The sequence below is a fragment of the Schistocerca americana genome, unplaced genomic scaffold (genome assembly GCF_021461395.2).
Source record: "Schistocerca americana isolate TAMUIC-IGC-003095 unplaced genomic scaffold, iqSchAmer2.1 HiC_scaffold_263, whole genome shotgun sequence".
Classification (NCBI taxonomy): Eukaryota; Metazoa; Arthropoda; class Insecta; order Orthoptera; family Acrididae; genus Schistocerca; species Schistocerca americana.
Window position 1 is genome coordinate 1 of NW_025725976.1, and position 14,673 is coordinate 14,673.

The following is a 14,673-nucleotide window of genomic DNA, read 5'->3' on the forward strand; positions in this document are numbered from 1 at the left end:
AGCACTGGTCTTGTAAACCAGGGGTCGTGAGTTCGATTCTCACAGGGGGCAGCACAATTTTAAATGGGCCAATGCAATGCTTTGAACCGAAAATTTCGAAATAGCGTGTCTTTTCGGGCCTGAGCCAAGATCACAGATGACGATAGACGAAAGACGGCAGCACCCGTCAGTCATCGCTGTGGACCTCAATGGTAGCGAATTGTTGTGGCAGAGTAAATCTTTGTACGCATTTTCTGGACTCTGAAATGTATTTTTGTCGAGGGCTGTGGCGATCGCAAAGAGGTGTAAGCTGTAACAGCCTCCTTAGCTCAGGGGCAGAGCACTGGTCTTGTAAACCAGGGGTCGTGAGTTCGATTCTCACAGGGGGGCAGCACAATTTTAAATGGGCCAATGCAATGCTTTGAACCGAAAATTTCGAAATAGCGTGTCTTTTCGGGCCTGAGCCAAGATCACAGATGACGATAGACGAAAGACGGCAGCACCCGTCAGTCATCGCTGTGGACCTCAATGGTAGCGAATTGTTGTGGCAGAGTAAATCTTTGTACGCATTTTCTGGACTCTGAAATGTATTTTTGTCGAGGGCTGTGGCGATCGCAAAGAGGTGTAAGCTGTAACAGCCTCCTTAGCTCAGGGGCAGAGCACTGGTCTTGTAAACCAGGGGTCGTGAGTTCGATTCTCACAGGGGGCAGCACAATTTTAAATGGGCCAATGCAATGCTTTGAACCGAAAATTTCGAAATAGCGTGTCTTTTCGGGCCTGAGCCAAGATCACAGATGACGATAGACGAAAGACGGCAGCACCCGTCAGTCATCGCTGTGGACCTCAATGGTAGCGAATTGTTGTGGCAGAGTAAATCTTTGTACGCATTTTCTGGACTCTGAAATGTATTTTTGTCGAGGGCTGTGGCGATCGCAAAGAGGTGTAAGCTGTAACAGCCTCCTTAGCTCAGGGGCAGAGCACTGGTCTTGTAAACCAGGGGTCGTGAGTTCGATTCTCACAGGGGGCAGCACAATTTTAAATGGGCCAATGCAATGCTTTGAACCGAAAATTTCGAAATAGCGTGTCTTTTCGGGCCTGAGCCAAGATCACAGATGACGATAGACGAAAGACGGCAGCACCCGTCAGTCATCGCTGTGGACCTCAATGGTAGCGAATTGTTGTGGCAGAGTAAATCTTTGTACGCATTTTCTGGACTCTGAAATGTATTTTTGTCGAGGGCTGTGGCGATCGCAAAGAGGTGTAAGCTGTAACAGCCTCCTTAGCTCAGGGGCAGAGCACTGGTCTTGTAAACCAGGGGTCGTGAGTTCGATTCTCACAGGGGGCAGCACAATTTTAAATGGGCCAATGCAATGCTTTGAACCGAAAATTTCGAAATAGCGTGTCTTTTCGGGCCTGAGCCAAGATCACAGATGACGATAGACGAAAGACGGCAGCACCCGTCAGTCATCGCTGTGGACCTCAATGGTAGCGAATTGTTGTGGCAGAGTAAATCTTTGTACGCATTTTCTGGACTCTGAAATGTATTTTTGTCGAGGGCTGTGGCGATCGCAAAGAGGTGTAAGCTGTAACAGCCTCCTTAGCTCAGGGGCAGAGCACTGGTCTTGTAAACCAGGGGTCGTGAGTTCGATTCTGACAGGGGGCAGCACAATTTTAAATGGGCCAATGCAATGCTTTGAACCGAAAATTTCGAAATAGCGTGTCTTTTCGGGCCTGAGCCAAGATCACAGATGACGATAGACGAAAGACGGCAGCACCCGTCAGTCATCGCTGTGGACCTCAATGGTAGCGAATTGTTGTGGCAGAGTAAATCTTTGTACGCATTTTCTGGACTCTGAAATGTATTTTTGTCGAGGGCTGTGGCGATCGCAAAGAGGTGTAAGCTGTAACAGCCTCCTTAGCTCAGGGGCAGAGCACTGGTCTTGTAAACCAGGGGTCGTGAGTTCGATTCTCACAGGGGGCAGCACAATTTTAAATGGGCCAATGCAATGCTTTGAACCGAAAATTTCGAAATAGCGTGTCTTTTCGGGCCTGAGCCAAGATCACAGATGACGATAGACGAAAGACGGCAGCACCCGTCAGTCATCGCTGTGGACCTCAATGGTAGCGAATTGTTGTGGCAGAGTAAATCTTTGTACGCATTTTCTGGACTCTGAAATGTATTTTTGTCGAGGGCTGTGGCGATCGCAAAGAGGTGTAAGCTGTAACAGCCTCCTTAGCTCAGGGGCAGAGCACTGGTCTTGTAAACCAGGGGTCGTGAGTTCGATTCTCACAGGGGGCAGCACAATTTTAAATGGGCCAATGCAATGCTTTGAACCGAAAATTTCGAAATAGCGTGTCTTTTCGGGCCTGAGCCAAGATCACAGATGACGATAGACGAAAGACGGCAGCACCCGTCAGTCATCGCTGTGGACCTCAATGGTAGCGAATTGTTGTGGCAGAGTAAATCTTTGTACGCATTTTCTGGACTCTGAAATGTATTTTTGTCGAGGGCTGTGGCGATCGCAAAGAGGTGTAAGCTGTAACAGCCTCCTTAGCTCAGGGGCAGAGCACTGGTCTTGTAAACCAGGGGTCGTGAGTTCGATTCTCACAGGGGGCAGCACAATTTTAAATGGGCCAATGCAATGCTTTGAACCGAAAATTTCGAAATAGCGTGTCTTTTCGGGCCTGAGCCAAGATCACAGATGACGATAGACGAAAGACGGCAGCACCCGTCAGTCATCGCTGTGGACCTCAATGGTAGCGAATTGTTGTGGCAGAGTAAATCTTTGTACGCATTTTCTGGACTCTGAAATGTATTTTTGTCGAGGGCTGTGGCGATCGCAAAGAGGTGTAAGCTGTAACAGCCTCCTTAGCTCAGGGGCAGAGCACTGGTCTTGTAAACCAGGGGTCGTGAGTTCGATTCTCACAGGGGGCAGCACAATTTTAAATGGGCCAATGCAATGCTTTGAACCGAAAATTTCGAAATAGCGTGTCTTTTCGGGCCTGAGCCAAGATCACAGATGACGATAGATGAAAGACGGCAGCACCCGTCAGTCATCGCTGTGGACCTCAATGGTAGCGAATTGTTGTGGCAGAGTAAATCTTTGTACGCATTTTCTGGACTCTGAAATGTATTTTTGTCGAGGGCTGTGGCGATCGCAAAGAGGTGTAAGCTGTAACAGCCTCCTTAGCTCAGGGGCAGAGCACTGGTCTTGTAAACCAGGGGTCGTGAGTTCGATTCTCACAGGGGGCAGCACAATTTTAAATGGGCCAATGCAATGCTTTGAACCGAAAATTTCGAAATAGCGTGTCTTTTCGGGCCTGAGCCAAGATCACAGATGACGATAGACGAAAGACGGCAGCACCCGTCAGTCATCGCTGTGGACCTCAATGGTAGCGAATTGTTGTGGCAGAGTAAATCTTTGTACGCATTTTCTGGACTCTGAAATGTATTTTTGTCGAGGGCTGTGGCGATCGCAAAGAGGTGTAAGCTGTAACAGCCTCCTTAGCTCAGGGGCAGAGCACTGGTCTTGTAAACCAGGGGTCGTGAGTTCGATTCTCACAGGGGGCAGCACAATTTTAAATGGGCCAATGCAATGCTTTGAACCGAAAATTTCGAAATAGCGTGTCTTTTCGGGCCTGAGCCAAGATCACAGATGACGATAGACGAAAGACGGCAGCACCCGTCAGTCATCGCTGTGGACCTCAATGGTAGCGAATTGTTGTGGCAGAGTAAATCTTTGTACGCATTTTCTGGACTCTGAAATGTATTTTTGTCGAGGGCTGTGGCGATCGCAAAGAGGTGTAAGCTGTAACAGCCTCCTTAGCTCAGGGGCAGAGCACTGGTCTTGTAAACCAGGGGTCGTGAGTTCGATTCTCACAGGGGGCAGCACAATTTTAAATGGGCCAATGCAATGCTTTGAACCGAAAATTTCGAAATAGCGTGTCTTTTCGGGCCTGAGCCAAGATCACAGATGACGATAGACGAAAGACGGCAGCACCCGTCAGTCATCGCTGTGGACCTCAATGGTAGCGAATTGTTGTGGCAGAGTAAATCTTTGTACGCATTTTCTGGACTCTGAAATGTATTTTTGTCGAGGGCTGTGGCGATCGCAAAGAGGTGTAAGCTGTAACAGCCTCCTTAGCTCAGGGGCAGAGCACTGGTCTTGTAAACCAGGGGTCGTGAGTTCGATTCTCACAGGGGGCAGCACAATTTTAAATGGGCCAATGCAATGCTTTGAACCGAAAATTTCGAAATAGCGTGTCTTTTCGGGCCTGAGCCAAGATCACAGATGACGATAGACGAAAGACGGCAGCACCCGTCAGTCATCGCTGTGGACCTCAATGGTAGCGAATTGTTGTGGCAGAGTAAATCTTTGTACGCATTTTCTGGACTCTGAAATGTATTTTTGTCGAGGGCTGTGGCGATCGCAAAGAGGTGTAAGCTGTAACAGCCTCCTTAGCTCAGGGGCAGAGCACTGGTCTTGTAAACCAGGGGTCGTGAGTTCGATTCTCACAGGGGGCAGCACAATTTTAAATGGGCCAATGCAATGCTTTGAACCGAAAATTTCGAAATAGCGTGTCTTTTCGGGCCTGAGCCAAGATCACAGATGACGATAGACGAAAGACGGCAGCACCCGTCAGTCATCGCTGTGGACCTCAATGGTAGCGAATTGTTGTGGCAGAGTAAATCTTTGTACGCATTTTCTGGACTCTGAAATGTATTTTTGTCGAGGGCTGTGGCGATCGCAAAGAGGTGTAAGCTGTAACAGCCTCCTTAGCTCAGGGGCAGAGCACTGGTCTTGTAAACCAGGGGTCGTGAGTTCGATTCTCACAGGGGGCAGCACAATTTTAAATGGGCCAATGCAATGCTTTGAACCGAAAATTTCGAAATAGCGTGTCTTTTCGGGCCTGAGCCAAGATCACAGATGACGATAGACGAAAGACGGCAGCACCCGTCAGTCATCGCTGTGGACCTCAATGGTAGCGAATTGTTGTGGCAGAGTAAATCTTTGTACGCATTTTCTGGACTCTGAAATGTATTTTTGTCGAGGGCTGTGGCGATCGCAAAGAGGTGTAAGCTGTAACAGCCTCCTTAGCTCAGGGGCAGAGCACTGGTCTTGTAAACCAGGGGTCGTGAGTTCGATTCTCACAGGGGGCAGCACAATTTTAAATGGGCCAATGCAATGCTTTGAACCGAAAATTTCGAAATAGCGTGTCTTTTCGGGCCTGAGCCAAGATCACAGATGACGATAGACGAAAGACGGCAGCACCCGTCAGTCATCGCTGTGGACCTCAATGGTAGCGAATTGTTGTGGCAGAGTAAATCTTTGTACGCATTTTCTGGACTCTGAAATGTATTTTTGTCGAGGGCTGTGGCGATCGCAAAGAGGTGTAAGCTGTAACAGCCTCCTTAGCTCAGGGGCAGAGCACTGGTCTTGTAAACCAGGGGTCGTGAGTTCGATTCTCACAGGGGGCAGCACAATTTTAAATGGGCCAATGCAATGCTTTGAACCGAAAATTTCGAAATAGCGTGTCTTTTCGGGCCTGAGCCAAGATCACAGATGACGATAGACGAAAGACGGCAGCACCCGTCAGTCATCGCTGTGGACCTCAATGGTAGCGAATTGTTGTGGCAGAGTAAATCTTTGTACGCATTTTCTGGACTCTGAAATGTATTTTTGTCGAGGGCTGTGGCGATCGCAAAGAGGTGTAAGCTGTAACAGCCTCCTTAGCTCAGGGGCAGAGCACTGGTCTTGTAAACCAGGGGTCGTGAGTTCGATTCTCACAGGGGGCAGCACAATTTTAAATGGGCCAATGCAATGCTTTGAACCGAAAATTTCGAAATAGCGTGTCTTTTCGGGCCTGAGCCAAGATCACAGATGACGAAAGACGGCAGCACCCGTCAGTCATCGCTGTGGACCTCAATGGTAGCGAATTGTTGTGGCAGAGTAAATCTTTGTACGCATTTTCTGGACTCTGAAATGTATTTTTGTCGAGGGCTGTGGCGATCGCAAAGAGGTGTAAGCTGTAACAGCCTCCTTAGCTCAGGGGCAGAGCACTGGTCTTGTAAACCAGGGGTCGTGAGTTCGATTCTCACAGGGGGCAGCACAATTTTAAATGGGCCAATGCAATGCTTTGAACCGAAAATTTCGAAATAGCGTGTCTTTTCGGGCCTGAGCCAAGATCACAGATGACGATAGACGAAAGACGGCAGCACCCGTCAGTCATCGCTGTGGACCTCAATGGTAGCGAATTGTTGTGGCAGAGTAAATCTTTGTACGCATTTTCTGGACTCTGAAATGTATTTTTGTCGAGGGCTGTGGCGATCGCAAAGAGGTGTAAGCTGTAACAGCCTCCTTAGCTCAGGGGCAGAGCACTGGTCTTGTAAACCAGGGGTCGTGAGTTCGATTCTCACAGGGGGCAGCACAATTTCAAATGGGCCAATGCAATGCTTTGAACCGAAAATTTCGAAATAGCGTGTCTTTTCGGGCCTGAGCCAAGATCACAGATGACGATAGACGAAAGACGGCAGCACCCGTCAGTCATCGCTGTGGACCTCAATGGTAGCGAATTGTTGTGGCAGAGTAAATCTTTGTACGCATTTTCTGGACTCTGAAATGTATTTTTGTCGAGGGCTGTGGCGATCGCAAAGAGGTGTAAGCTGTAACAGCCTCCTTAGCTCAGGGGCAGAGCACTGGTCTTGTAAACCAGGGGTCGTGAGTTCGATTCTCACAGGGGGCAGCACAATTTTAAATGGGCCAATGCAATGCTTTGAACCGAAAATTTCGAAATAGCGTGTCTTTTCGGGCCTGAGCCAAGATCACAGATGACGATAGACGAAAGACGGCAGCACCCGTCAGTCATCGCTGTGGACCTCAATGGTAGCGAATTGTTGTGGCAGAGTAAATCTTTGTACGCATTTTCTGGACTCTGAAATGTATTTTTGTCGAGGGCTGTGGCGATCGCAAAGAGGTGTAAGCTGTAACAGCCTCCTTAGCTCAGGGGCAGAGCACTGGTCTTGTAAACCAGGGGTCGTGAGTTCGATTCTCACAGGGGGCAGCACAATTTTAAATGGGCCAATGCAATGCTTTGAACCGAAAATTTCGAAATAGCGTGTCTTTTCGGGCCTGAGCCAAGATCACAGATGACGATAGACGAAAGACGGCAGCACCCGTCAGTCATCGCTGTGGACCTCAATGGTAGCGAATTGTTGTGGCAGAGTAAATCTTTGTACGCATTTTCTGGACTCTGAAATGTATTTTTGTCGAGGGCTGTGGCGATCGCAAAGAGGTGTAAGCTGTAACAGCCTCCTTAGCTCAGGGGCAGAGCACTGGTCTTGTAAACCAGGGGTCGTGAGTTCGATTCTCACAGGGGGCAGCACAATTTTAAATGGGCCAATGCAATGCTTTGAACCGAAAATTTCGAAATAGCGTGTCTTTTTGGGCCTGAGCCAAGATCACAGATGACGATAGACGAAAGACGGCAGCACCCGTCAGTCATCGCTGTGGACCTCAATGGTAGCGAATTGTTGTGGCAGAGTAAATCTTTGTACGCATTTTCTGGACTCTGAAATGTATTTTTGTCGAGGGCTGTGGCGATCGCAAAGAGGTGTAAGCTGTAACAGCCTCCTTAGCTCAGGGGCAGAGCACTGGTCTTGTAAACCAGGGGTCGTGAGTTCGATTCTCACAGGGGGCAGCACAATTTTAAATGGGCCAATGCAATGCTTTGAACCGAAAATTTCGAAATAGCGTGTCTTTTCGGGCCTGAGCCAAGATCACAGATGACGATAGACGAAAGACGGCAGCACCCGTCAGTCATCGCTGTGGACCTCAATGGTAGCGAATTGTTGTGGCAGAGTAAATCTTTGTACGCATTTTCTGGACTCTGAAATGTATTTTTGTCGAGGGCTGTGGCGATCGCAAAGAGGTGTAAGCTGTAACAGCCTCCTTAGCTCAGGGGCAGAGCACTGGTCTTGTAAACCAGGGGTCGTGAGTTCGATTCTCACAGGGGGCAGCACAATTTTAAATGGGCCAATGCAATGCTTTGAACCGAAAATTTCGAAATAGCGTGTCTTTTCGGGCCTGAGCCAAGATCACAGATGACGATAGACGAAAGACGGCAGCACCCGTCAGTCATCGCTGTGGACCTCAATGGTAGCGAATTGTTGTGGCAGAGTAAATCTTTGTACGCATTTTCTGGACTCTGAAATGTATTTTTGTCGAGGGCTGTGGCGATCGCAAAGAGGTGTAAGCTGTAACAGCCTCCTTAGCTCAGGGGCAGAGCACTGGTCTTGTAAACCAGGGGTCGTGAGTTCGATTCTCACAGGGGGCAGCACAATTTTAAATGGGCCAATGCAATGCTTTGAACCGAAAATTTCGAAATAGCGTGTCTTTTCGGGCCTGAGCCAAGATCACAGATGACGATAGACGAAAGACGGCAGCACCCGTCAGTCATCGCTGTGGACCTCAATGGTAGCGAATTGTTGTGGCAGAGTAAATCTTTGTACGCATTTTCTGGACTCTGAAATGTATTTTTGTCGAGGGCTGTGGCGATCGCAAAGAGGTGTAAGCTGTAACAGCCTCCTTAGCTCAGGGGCAGAGCACTGGTCTTGTAAACCAGGGGTCGTGAGTTCGATTCTCACAGGGGGCAGCACAATTTTAAATGGGCCAATGCAATGCTTTGAACCGAAAATTTCGAAATAGCGTGTCTTTTCGGGCCTGAGCCAAGATCACAGATGACGATAGACGAAAGACGGCAGCACCCGTCAGTCATCGCTGTGGACCTCAATGGTAGCGAATTGTTGTGGCAGAGTAAATCTTTGTACGCATTTTCTGGACTCTGAAATGTATTTTTGTCGAGGGCTGTGGCGATCGCAAAGAGGTGTAAGCTGTAACAGCCTCCTTAGCTCAGGGGCAGAGCACTGGTCTTGTAAACCAGGGGTCGTGAGTTCGATTCTCACAGGGGGCAGCACAATTTTAAATGGGCCAATGCAATGCTTTGAACCGAAAATTTCGAAATAGCGTGTCTTTTCGGGCCTGAGCCAAGATCACAGATGACGATAGACGAAAGACGGCAGCACCCGTCAGTCATCGCTGTGGACCTCAATGGTAGCGAATTGTTGTGGCAGAGTAAATCTTTGTACGCATTTTCTGGACTCTGAAATGTATTTTTGTCGAGGGCTGTGGCGATCGCAAAGAGGTGTAAGCTGTAACAGCCTCCTTAGCTCAGGGGCAGAGCACTGGTCTTGTAAACCAGGGGTCGTGAGTTCGATTCTCACAGGGGGCAGCACAATTTTAAATGGGCCAATGCAATGCTTTGAACCGAAAATTTCGAAATAGCGTGTCTTTTCGGGCCTGAGCCAAGATCACAGATGACGATAGACGAAAGACGGCAGCACCCGTCAGTCATCGCTGTGGACCTCAATGGTAGCGAATTGTTGTGGCAGAGTAAATCTTTGTACGCATTTTCTGGACTCTGAAATGTATTTTTGTCGAGGGCTGTGGCGATCGCAAAGAGGTGTAAGCTGTAACAGCCTCCTTAGCTCAGGGGCAGAGCACTGGTCTTGTAAACCAGGGGTCGTGAGTTCGATTCTCACAGGGGGCAGCACAATTTTAAATGGGCCAATGCAATGCTTTGAACCGAAAATTTCGAAATAGCGTGTCTTTTCGGGCCTGAGCCAAGATCACAGATGACGATAGACGAAAGACGGCAGCACCCGTCAGTCATCGCTGTGGACCTCAATGGTAGCGAATTGTTGTGGCAGAGTAAATCTTTGTACGCATTTTCTGGACTCTGAAATGTATTTTTGTCGAGGGCTGTGGCGATCGCAAAGAGGTGTAAGCTGTAACAGCCTCCTTAGCTCAGGGGCAGAGCACTGGTCTTGTAAACCAGGGGTCGTGAGTTCGATTCTCACAGGGGGCAGCACAATTTTAAATGGGCCAATGCAATGCTTTGAACCGAAAATTTCGAAATAGCGTGTCTTTTCGGGCCTGAGCCAAGATCACAGATGACGATAGACGAAAGACGGCAGCACCCGTCAGTCATCGCTGTGGACCTCAATGGTAGCGAATTGTTGTGGCAGAGTAAATCTTTGTACGCATTTTCTGGACTCTGAAATGTATTTTTGTCGAGGGCTGTGGCGATCGCAAAGAGGTGTAAGCTGTAACAGCCTCCTTAGCTCAGGGGCAGAGCACTGGTCTTGTAAACCAGGGGTCGTGAGTTCGATTCTCACAGGGGGCAGCACAATTTTAAATGGGCCAATGCAATGCTTTGAACCGAAAATTTCGAAATAGCGTGTCTTTTCGGGCCTGAGCCAAGATCACAGATGACGAAAGACGGCAGCACCCGTCAGTCATCGCTGTGGACCTCAATGGTAGCGAATTGTTGTGGCAGAGTAAATCTTTGTACGCATTTTCTGGACTCTGAAATGTATTTTTGTCGAGGGCTGTGGCGATCGCAAAGAGGTGTAAGCTGTAACAGCCTCCTTAGCTCAGGGGCAGAGCACTGGTCTTGTAAACCAGGGGTCGTGAGTTCGATTCTCACAGGGGGCAGCACAATTTTAAATGGGCCAATGCAATGCTTTGAACCGAAAATTTCGAAATAGCGTGTCTTTTCGGGCCTGAGCCAAGATCACAGATGACGATAGACGAAAGACGGCAGCACCCGTCAGTCATCGCTGTGGACCTCAATGGTAGCGAATTGTTGTGGCAGAGTAAATCTTTGTACGCATTTTCTGGACTCTGAAATGTATTTTTGTCGAGGGCTGTGGCGATCGCAAAGAGGTGTAAGCTGTAACAGCCTCCTTAGCTCAGGGGCAGAGCACTGGTCTTGTAAACCAGGGGTCGTGAGTTCGATTCTCACAGGGGGCAGCACAATTTTAAATGGGCCAATGCAATGCTTTGAACCGAAAATTTCGAAATAGCGTGTCTTTTCGGGCCTGAGCCAAGATCACAGATGACGATAGACGAAAGACGGCAGCACCCGTCAGTCATCGCTGTGGACCTCAATGGTAGCGAATTGTTGTGGCAGAGTAAATCTTTGTACGCATTTTCTGGACTCTGAAATGTATTTTTGTCGAGGGCTGTGGCGATCGCAAAGAGGTGTAAGCTGTAACAGCCTCCTTAGCTCAGGGGCAGAGCACTGGTCTTGTAAACCAGGGGTCGTGAGTTCGATTCTCACAGGGGGCAGCACAATTTTAAATGGGCCAATGCAATGCTTTGAACCGAAAATTTCGAAATAGCGTGTCTTTTCGGGCCTGAGCCAAGATCACAGATGACGATAGACGAAAGACGGCAGCACCCGTCAGTCATCGCTGTGGACCTCAATGGTAGCGAATTGTTGTGGCAGAGTAAATCTTTGTACGCATTTTCTGGACTCTGAAATGTATTTTTGTCGAGGGCTGTGGCGATCGCAAAGAGGTGTAAGCTGTAACAGCCTCCTTAGCTCAGGGGCAGAGCACTGGTCTTGTAAACCAGGGGTCGTGAGTTCGATTCTCACAGGGGGCAGCACAATTTTAAATGGGCCAATGCAATGCTTTGAACCGAAAATTTCGAAATAGCGTGTCTTTTCGGGCCTGAGCCAAGATCACAGATGACGATAGACGAAAGACGGCAGCACCCGTCAGTCATCGCTGTGGACCTCAATGGTAGCGAATTGTTGTGGCAGAGTAAATCTTTGTACGCATTTTCTGGACTCTGAAATGTATTTTTGTCGAGGGCTGTGGCGATCGCAAAGAGGTGTAAGCTGTAACAGCCTCCTTAGCTCAGGGGCAGAGCACTGGTCTTGTAAACCAGGGGTCGTGAGTTCGATTCTCACAGGGGGCAGCACAATTTTAAATGGGCCAATGCAATGCTTTGAACCGAAAATTTCGAAATAGCGTGTCTTTTCGGGCCTGAGCCAAGATCACAGATGACGATAGACGAAAGACGGCAGCACCCGTCAGTCATCGCTGTGGACCTCAATGGTAGCGAATTGTTGTGGCAGAGTAAATCTTTGTACGCATTTTCTGGACTCTGAAATGTATTTTTGTCGAGGGCTGTGGCGATCGCAAAGAGGTGTAAGCTGTAACAGCCTCCTTAGCTCAGGGGCAGAGCACTGGTCTTGTAAACCAGGGGTCGTGAGTTCGATTCTCACAGGGGGCAGCACAATTTTAAATGGGCCAATGCAATGCTTTGAACCGAAAATTTCGAAATAGCGTGTCTTTTCGGGCCTGAGCCAAGATCACAGATGACGATAGACGAAAGACGGCAGCACCCGTCAGTCATCGCTGTGGACCTCAATGGTAGCGAATTGTTGTGGCAGAGTAAATCTTTGTACGCATTTTCTGGACTCTGAAATGTATTTTTGTCGAGGGCTGTGGCGATCGCAAAGAGGTGTAAGCTGTAACAGCCTCCTTAGCTCAGGGGCAGAGCACTGGTCTTGTAAACCAGGGGTCGTGAGTTCGATTCTCACAGGGGGCAGCACAATTTTAAATGGGCCAATGCAATGCTTTGAACCGAAAATTTCGAAATAGCGTGTCTTTTCGGGCCTGAGCCAAGATCACAGATGACGATAGACGAAAGACGGCAGCACCCGTCAGTCATCGCTGTGGACCTCAATGGTAGCGAATTGTTGTGGCAGAGTAAATCTTTGTACGCATTTTCTGGACTCTGAAATGTATTTTTGTCGAGGGCTGTGGCGATCGCAAAGAGGTGTAAGCTGTAACAGCCTCCTTAGCTCAGGGGCAGAGCACTGGTCTTGTAAACCAGGGGTCGTGAGTTCGATTCTCACAGGGGGCAGCACAATTTTAAATGGGCCAATGCAATGCTTTGAACCGAAAATTTCGAAATAGCGTGTCTTTTCGGGCCTGAGCCAAGATCACAGATGACGATAGACGAAAGACGGCAGCACCCGTCAGTCATCGCTGTGGACCTCAATGGTAGCGAATTGTTGTGGCAGAGTAAATCTTTGTACGCATTTTCTGGACTCTGAAATGTATTTTTGTCGAGGGCTGTGGCGATCGCAAAGAGGTGTAAGCTGTAACAGCCTCCTTAGCTCAGGGGCAGAGCACTGGTCTTGTAAACCAGGGGTCGTGAGTTCGATTCTCACAGGGGGCAGCACAATTTTAAATGGGCCAATGCAATGCTTTGAACCGAAAATTTCGAAATAGCGTGTCTTTTCGGGCCTGAGCCAAGATCACAGATGACGATAGACGAAAGACGGCAGCACCCGTCAGTCATCGCTGTGGACCTCAATGGTAGCGAATTGTTGTGGCAGAGTAAATCTTTGTACGCATTTTCTGGACTCTGAAATGTATTTTTGTCGAGGGCTGTGGCGATCGCAAAGAGGTGTAAGCTGTAACAGCCTCCTTAGCTCAGGGGCAGAGCACTGGTCTTGTAAACCAGGGGTCGTGAGTTCGATTCTCACAGGGGGCAGCACAATTTTAAATGGGCCAATGCAATGCTTTGAACCGAAAATTTCGAAATAGCGTGTCTTTTCGGGCCTGAGCCAAGATCACAGATGACGATAGACGAAAGACGGCAGCACCCGTCAGTCATCGCTGTGGACCTCAATGGTAGCGAATTGTTGTGGCAGAGTAAATCTTTGTACGCATTTTCTGGACTCTGAAATGTATTTTTGTCGAGGGCTGTGGCGATCGCAAAGAGGTGTAAGCTGTAACAGCCTCCTTAGCTCAGGGGCAGAGCACTGGTCTTGTAAACCAGGGGTCGTGAGTTCGATTCTCACAGGGGGCAGAACAATTTTAAATGGGCCAATGCAATGCTTTGAACCGAAAATTTCGAAATAGCGTGTCTTTTCGGGCCTGAGCCAAGATCACAGATGACGATAGACGAAAGACGGCAGCACCCGTCAGTCATCGCTGTGGACCTCAATGGTAGCGAATTGTTGTGGCAGAGTAAATCTTTGTACGCATTTTCTGGACTCTGAAATGTATTTTTGTCGAGGGCTGTGGCGATCGCAAAGAGGTGTAAGCTGTAACAGCCTCCTTAGCTCAGGGGCAGAGCACTGGTCTTGTAAACCAGGGGTCGTGAGTTCGATTCTCACAGGGGGCAGCACAATTTTAAATGGGCCAATGCAATGCTTTGAACCGAAAATTTCGAAATAGCGTGTCTTTTCGGGCCTGAGCCAAGATCACAGATGACGATAGACGAAAGACGGCAGCACCCGTCAGTCATCGCTGTGGACCTCAATGGTAGCGAATTGTTGTGGCAGAGTAAATCTTTGTACGCATTTTCTGGACTCTGAAATGTATTTTTGTCGAGGGCTGTGGCGATCGCAAAGAGGTGTAAGCTGTAACAGCCTCCTTAGCTCAGGGGCAGAGCACTGGTCTTGTAAACCAGGGGTCGTGAGTTCGATTCTCACAGGGGGCAGCACAATTTTAAATGGGCCAATGCAATGCTTTGAACCGAAAATTTCGAAATAGCGTGTCTTTTCGGGCCTGAGCCAAGATCACAGATGACGATAGACGAAAGACGGCAGCACCCGTCAGTCATCGCTGTGGACCTCAATGGTAGCGAATTGTTGTGGCAGAGTAAATCTTTGTACGCATTTTCTGGACTCTGAAATGTATTTTTGTCGAGGGCTGTGGCGATCGCAAAGAGGTGTAAGCTGTAACAGCCTCCTTAGCTCAGGGGCAGAGCACTGGTCTTGTAAACCAGGGGTCGTGAGTTCGATTCTCACAGGGGGCAGCACAAT

General features: G+C 48.8%; 46 non-coding genes across 46 annotated transcripts; all 46 read left to right on the forward strand.

Annotated features, from left to right (window-relative positions):
* The first annotated feature begins 297 nt into the window (after positions 1-297).
* On the forward strand, positions 298-370 carry Trnat-ugu. The gene has a single exon. It is a non-coding gene; the product is annotated as a tRNA-Thr (tRNA).
* A 246-nt stretch (positions 371-616) lies between these two features.
* Positions 617-688, forward strand: Trnat-ugu. Its single transcript has one exon. It is a non-coding gene; the product is annotated as a tRNA-Thr (tRNA).
* Positions 689-934: 246 nt separating this feature from the next.
* Positions 935-1,006, forward strand: Trnat-ugu. Its single transcript has one exon. It is a non-coding gene; the product is annotated as a tRNA-Thr (tRNA).
* Positions 1,007-1,252: 246 nt separating this feature from the next.
* Trnat-ugu lies at positions 1,253-1,324 on the forward strand. The gene has a single exon. It is a non-coding gene; the product is annotated as a tRNA-Thr (tRNA).
* Positions 1,325-1,570: 246 nt separating this feature from the next.
* Positions 1,571-1,642, forward strand: Trnat-ugu. The gene has a single exon. It is a non-coding gene; the product is annotated as a tRNA-Thr (tRNA).
* A 246-nt stretch (positions 1,643-1,888) lies between these two features.
* Trnat-ugu lies at positions 1,889-1,960 on the forward strand. Its single transcript has one exon. It is a non-coding gene; the product is annotated as a tRNA-Thr (tRNA).
* Positions 1,961-2,206: 246 nt separating this feature from the next.
* Trnat-ugu lies at positions 2,207-2,278 on the forward strand. Its single transcript has one exon. It is a non-coding gene; the product is annotated as a tRNA-Thr (tRNA).
* A 246-nt stretch (positions 2,279-2,524) lies between these two features.
* Trnat-ugu lies at positions 2,525-2,596 on the forward strand. The gene has a single exon. It is a non-coding gene; the product is annotated as a tRNA-Thr (tRNA).
* A 246-nt stretch (positions 2,597-2,842) lies between these two features.
* Trnat-ugu lies at positions 2,843-2,914 on the forward strand. Its single transcript has one exon. It is a non-coding gene; the product is annotated as a tRNA-Thr (tRNA).
* Positions 2,915-3,160: 246 nt separating this feature from the next.
* Positions 3,161-3,232, forward strand: Trnat-ugu. Its single transcript has one exon. It is a non-coding gene; the product is annotated as a tRNA-Thr (tRNA).
* A 246-nt stretch (positions 3,233-3,478) lies between these two features.
* Positions 3,479-3,550, forward strand: Trnat-ugu. The gene has a single exon. It is a non-coding gene; the product is annotated as a tRNA-Thr (tRNA).
* A 246-nt stretch (positions 3,551-3,796) lies between these two features.
* Positions 3,797-3,868, forward strand: Trnat-ugu. The gene has a single exon. It is a non-coding gene; the product is annotated as a tRNA-Thr (tRNA).
* A 246-nt stretch (positions 3,869-4,114) lies between these two features.
* Positions 4,115-4,186, forward strand: Trnat-ugu. Its single transcript has one exon. It is a non-coding gene; the product is annotated as a tRNA-Thr (tRNA).
* A 246-nt stretch (positions 4,187-4,432) lies between these two features.
* Trnat-ugu lies at positions 4,433-4,504 on the forward strand. The gene has a single exon. It is a non-coding gene; the product is annotated as a tRNA-Thr (tRNA).
* A 246-nt stretch (positions 4,505-4,750) lies between these two features.
* Positions 4,751-4,822, forward strand: Trnat-ugu. Its single transcript has one exon. It is a non-coding gene; the product is annotated as a tRNA-Thr (tRNA).
* A 246-nt stretch (positions 4,823-5,068) lies between these two features.
* On the forward strand, positions 5,069-5,140 carry Trnat-ugu. The gene has a single exon. It is a non-coding gene; the product is annotated as a tRNA-Thr (tRNA).
* A 246-nt stretch (positions 5,141-5,386) lies between these two features.
* On the forward strand, positions 5,387-5,458 carry Trnat-ugu. The gene has a single exon. It is a non-coding gene; the product is annotated as a tRNA-Thr (tRNA).
* Positions 5,459-5,704: 246 nt separating this feature from the next.
* Trnat-ugu lies at positions 5,705-5,776 on the forward strand. The gene has a single exon. It is a non-coding gene; the product is annotated as a tRNA-Thr (tRNA).
* Positions 5,777-6,015: 239 nt separating this feature from the next.
* On the forward strand, positions 6,016-6,087 carry Trnat-ugu. The gene has a single exon. It is a non-coding gene; the product is annotated as a tRNA-Thr (tRNA).
* A 246-nt stretch (positions 6,088-6,333) lies between these two features.
* On the forward strand, positions 6,334-6,405 carry Trnat-ugu. Its single transcript has one exon. It is a non-coding gene; the product is annotated as a tRNA-Thr (tRNA).
* Positions 6,406-6,651: 246 nt separating this feature from the next.
* On the forward strand, positions 6,652-6,723 carry Trnat-ugu. The gene has a single exon. It is a non-coding gene; the product is annotated as a tRNA-Thr (tRNA).
* Positions 6,724-6,969: 246 nt separating this feature from the next.
* On the forward strand, positions 6,970-7,041 carry Trnat-ugu. Its single transcript has one exon. It is a non-coding gene; the product is annotated as a tRNA-Thr (tRNA).
* A 246-nt stretch (positions 7,042-7,287) lies between these two features.
* Positions 7,288-7,359, forward strand: Trnat-ugu. Its single transcript has one exon. It is a non-coding gene; the product is annotated as a tRNA-Thr (tRNA).
* Positions 7,360-7,605: 246 nt separating this feature from the next.
* Positions 7,606-7,677, forward strand: Trnat-ugu. Its single transcript has one exon. It is a non-coding gene; the product is annotated as a tRNA-Thr (tRNA).
* A 246-nt stretch (positions 7,678-7,923) lies between these two features.
* On the forward strand, positions 7,924-7,995 carry Trnat-ugu. The gene has a single exon. It is a non-coding gene; the product is annotated as a tRNA-Thr (tRNA).
* Positions 7,996-8,241: 246 nt separating this feature from the next.
* Trnat-ugu lies at positions 8,242-8,313 on the forward strand. The gene has a single exon. It is a non-coding gene; the product is annotated as a tRNA-Thr (tRNA).
* A 246-nt stretch (positions 8,314-8,559) lies between these two features.
* Positions 8,560-8,631, forward strand: Trnat-ugu. Its single transcript has one exon. It is a non-coding gene; the product is annotated as a tRNA-Thr (tRNA).
* Positions 8,632-8,877: 246 nt separating this feature from the next.
* Positions 8,878-8,949, forward strand: Trnat-ugu. Its single transcript has one exon. It is a non-coding gene; the product is annotated as a tRNA-Thr (tRNA).
* A 246-nt stretch (positions 8,950-9,195) lies between these two features.
* Positions 9,196-9,267, forward strand: Trnat-ugu. Its single transcript has one exon. It is a non-coding gene; the product is annotated as a tRNA-Thr (tRNA).
* Positions 9,268-9,513: 246 nt separating this feature from the next.
* Trnat-ugu lies at positions 9,514-9,585 on the forward strand. Its single transcript has one exon. It is a non-coding gene; the product is annotated as a tRNA-Thr (tRNA).
* A 246-nt stretch (positions 9,586-9,831) lies between these two features.
* Positions 9,832-9,903, forward strand: Trnat-ugu. The gene has a single exon. It is a non-coding gene; the product is annotated as a tRNA-Thr (tRNA).
* Positions 9,904-10,149: 246 nt separating this feature from the next.
* Positions 10,150-10,221, forward strand: Trnat-ugu. Its single transcript has one exon. It is a non-coding gene; the product is annotated as a tRNA-Thr (tRNA).
* A 239-nt stretch (positions 10,222-10,460) lies between these two features.
* Positions 10,461-10,532, forward strand: Trnat-ugu. Its single transcript has one exon. It is a non-coding gene; the product is annotated as a tRNA-Thr (tRNA).
* A 246-nt stretch (positions 10,533-10,778) lies between these two features.
* Trnat-ugu lies at positions 10,779-10,850 on the forward strand. Its single transcript has one exon. It is a non-coding gene; the product is annotated as a tRNA-Thr (tRNA).
* Positions 10,851-11,096: 246 nt separating this feature from the next.
* Trnat-ugu lies at positions 11,097-11,168 on the forward strand. Its single transcript has one exon. It is a non-coding gene; the product is annotated as a tRNA-Thr (tRNA).
* Positions 11,169-11,414: 246 nt separating this feature from the next.
* On the forward strand, positions 11,415-11,486 carry Trnat-ugu. The gene has a single exon. It is a non-coding gene; the product is annotated as a tRNA-Thr (tRNA).
* A 246-nt stretch (positions 11,487-11,732) lies between these two features.
* Positions 11,733-11,804, forward strand: Trnat-ugu. Its single transcript has one exon. It is a non-coding gene; the product is annotated as a tRNA-Thr (tRNA).
* Positions 11,805-12,050: 246 nt separating this feature from the next.
* Positions 12,051-12,122, forward strand: Trnat-ugu. Its single transcript has one exon. It is a non-coding gene; the product is annotated as a tRNA-Thr (tRNA).
* Positions 12,123-12,368: 246 nt separating this feature from the next.
* Trnat-ugu lies at positions 12,369-12,440 on the forward strand. The gene has a single exon. It is a non-coding gene; the product is annotated as a tRNA-Thr (tRNA).
* A 246-nt stretch (positions 12,441-12,686) lies between these two features.
* Positions 12,687-12,758, forward strand: Trnat-ugu. The gene has a single exon. It is a non-coding gene; the product is annotated as a tRNA-Thr (tRNA).
* A 246-nt stretch (positions 12,759-13,004) lies between these two features.
* Positions 13,005-13,076, forward strand: Trnat-ugu. The gene has a single exon. It is a non-coding gene; the product is annotated as a tRNA-Thr (tRNA).
* A 246-nt stretch (positions 13,077-13,322) lies between these two features.
* On the forward strand, positions 13,323-13,394 carry Trnat-ugu. The gene has a single exon. It is a non-coding gene; the product is annotated as a tRNA-Thr (tRNA).
* A 246-nt stretch (positions 13,395-13,640) lies between these two features.
* On the forward strand, positions 13,641-13,712 carry Trnat-ugu. Its single transcript has one exon. It is a non-coding gene; the product is annotated as a tRNA-Thr (tRNA).
* Positions 13,713-13,958: 246 nt separating this feature from the next.
* Positions 13,959-14,030, forward strand: Trnat-ugu. Its single transcript has one exon. It is a non-coding gene; the product is annotated as a tRNA-Thr (tRNA).
* A 246-nt stretch (positions 14,031-14,276) lies between these two features.
* Positions 14,277-14,348, forward strand: Trnat-ugu. Its single transcript has one exon. It is a non-coding gene; the product is annotated as a tRNA-Thr (tRNA).
* A 246-nt stretch (positions 14,349-14,594) lies between these two features.
* Positions 14,595-14,666, forward strand: Trnat-ugu. The gene has a single exon. It is a non-coding gene; the product is annotated as a tRNA-Thr (tRNA).
* Positions 14,667-14,673: the final 7 nt, after the last annotated feature.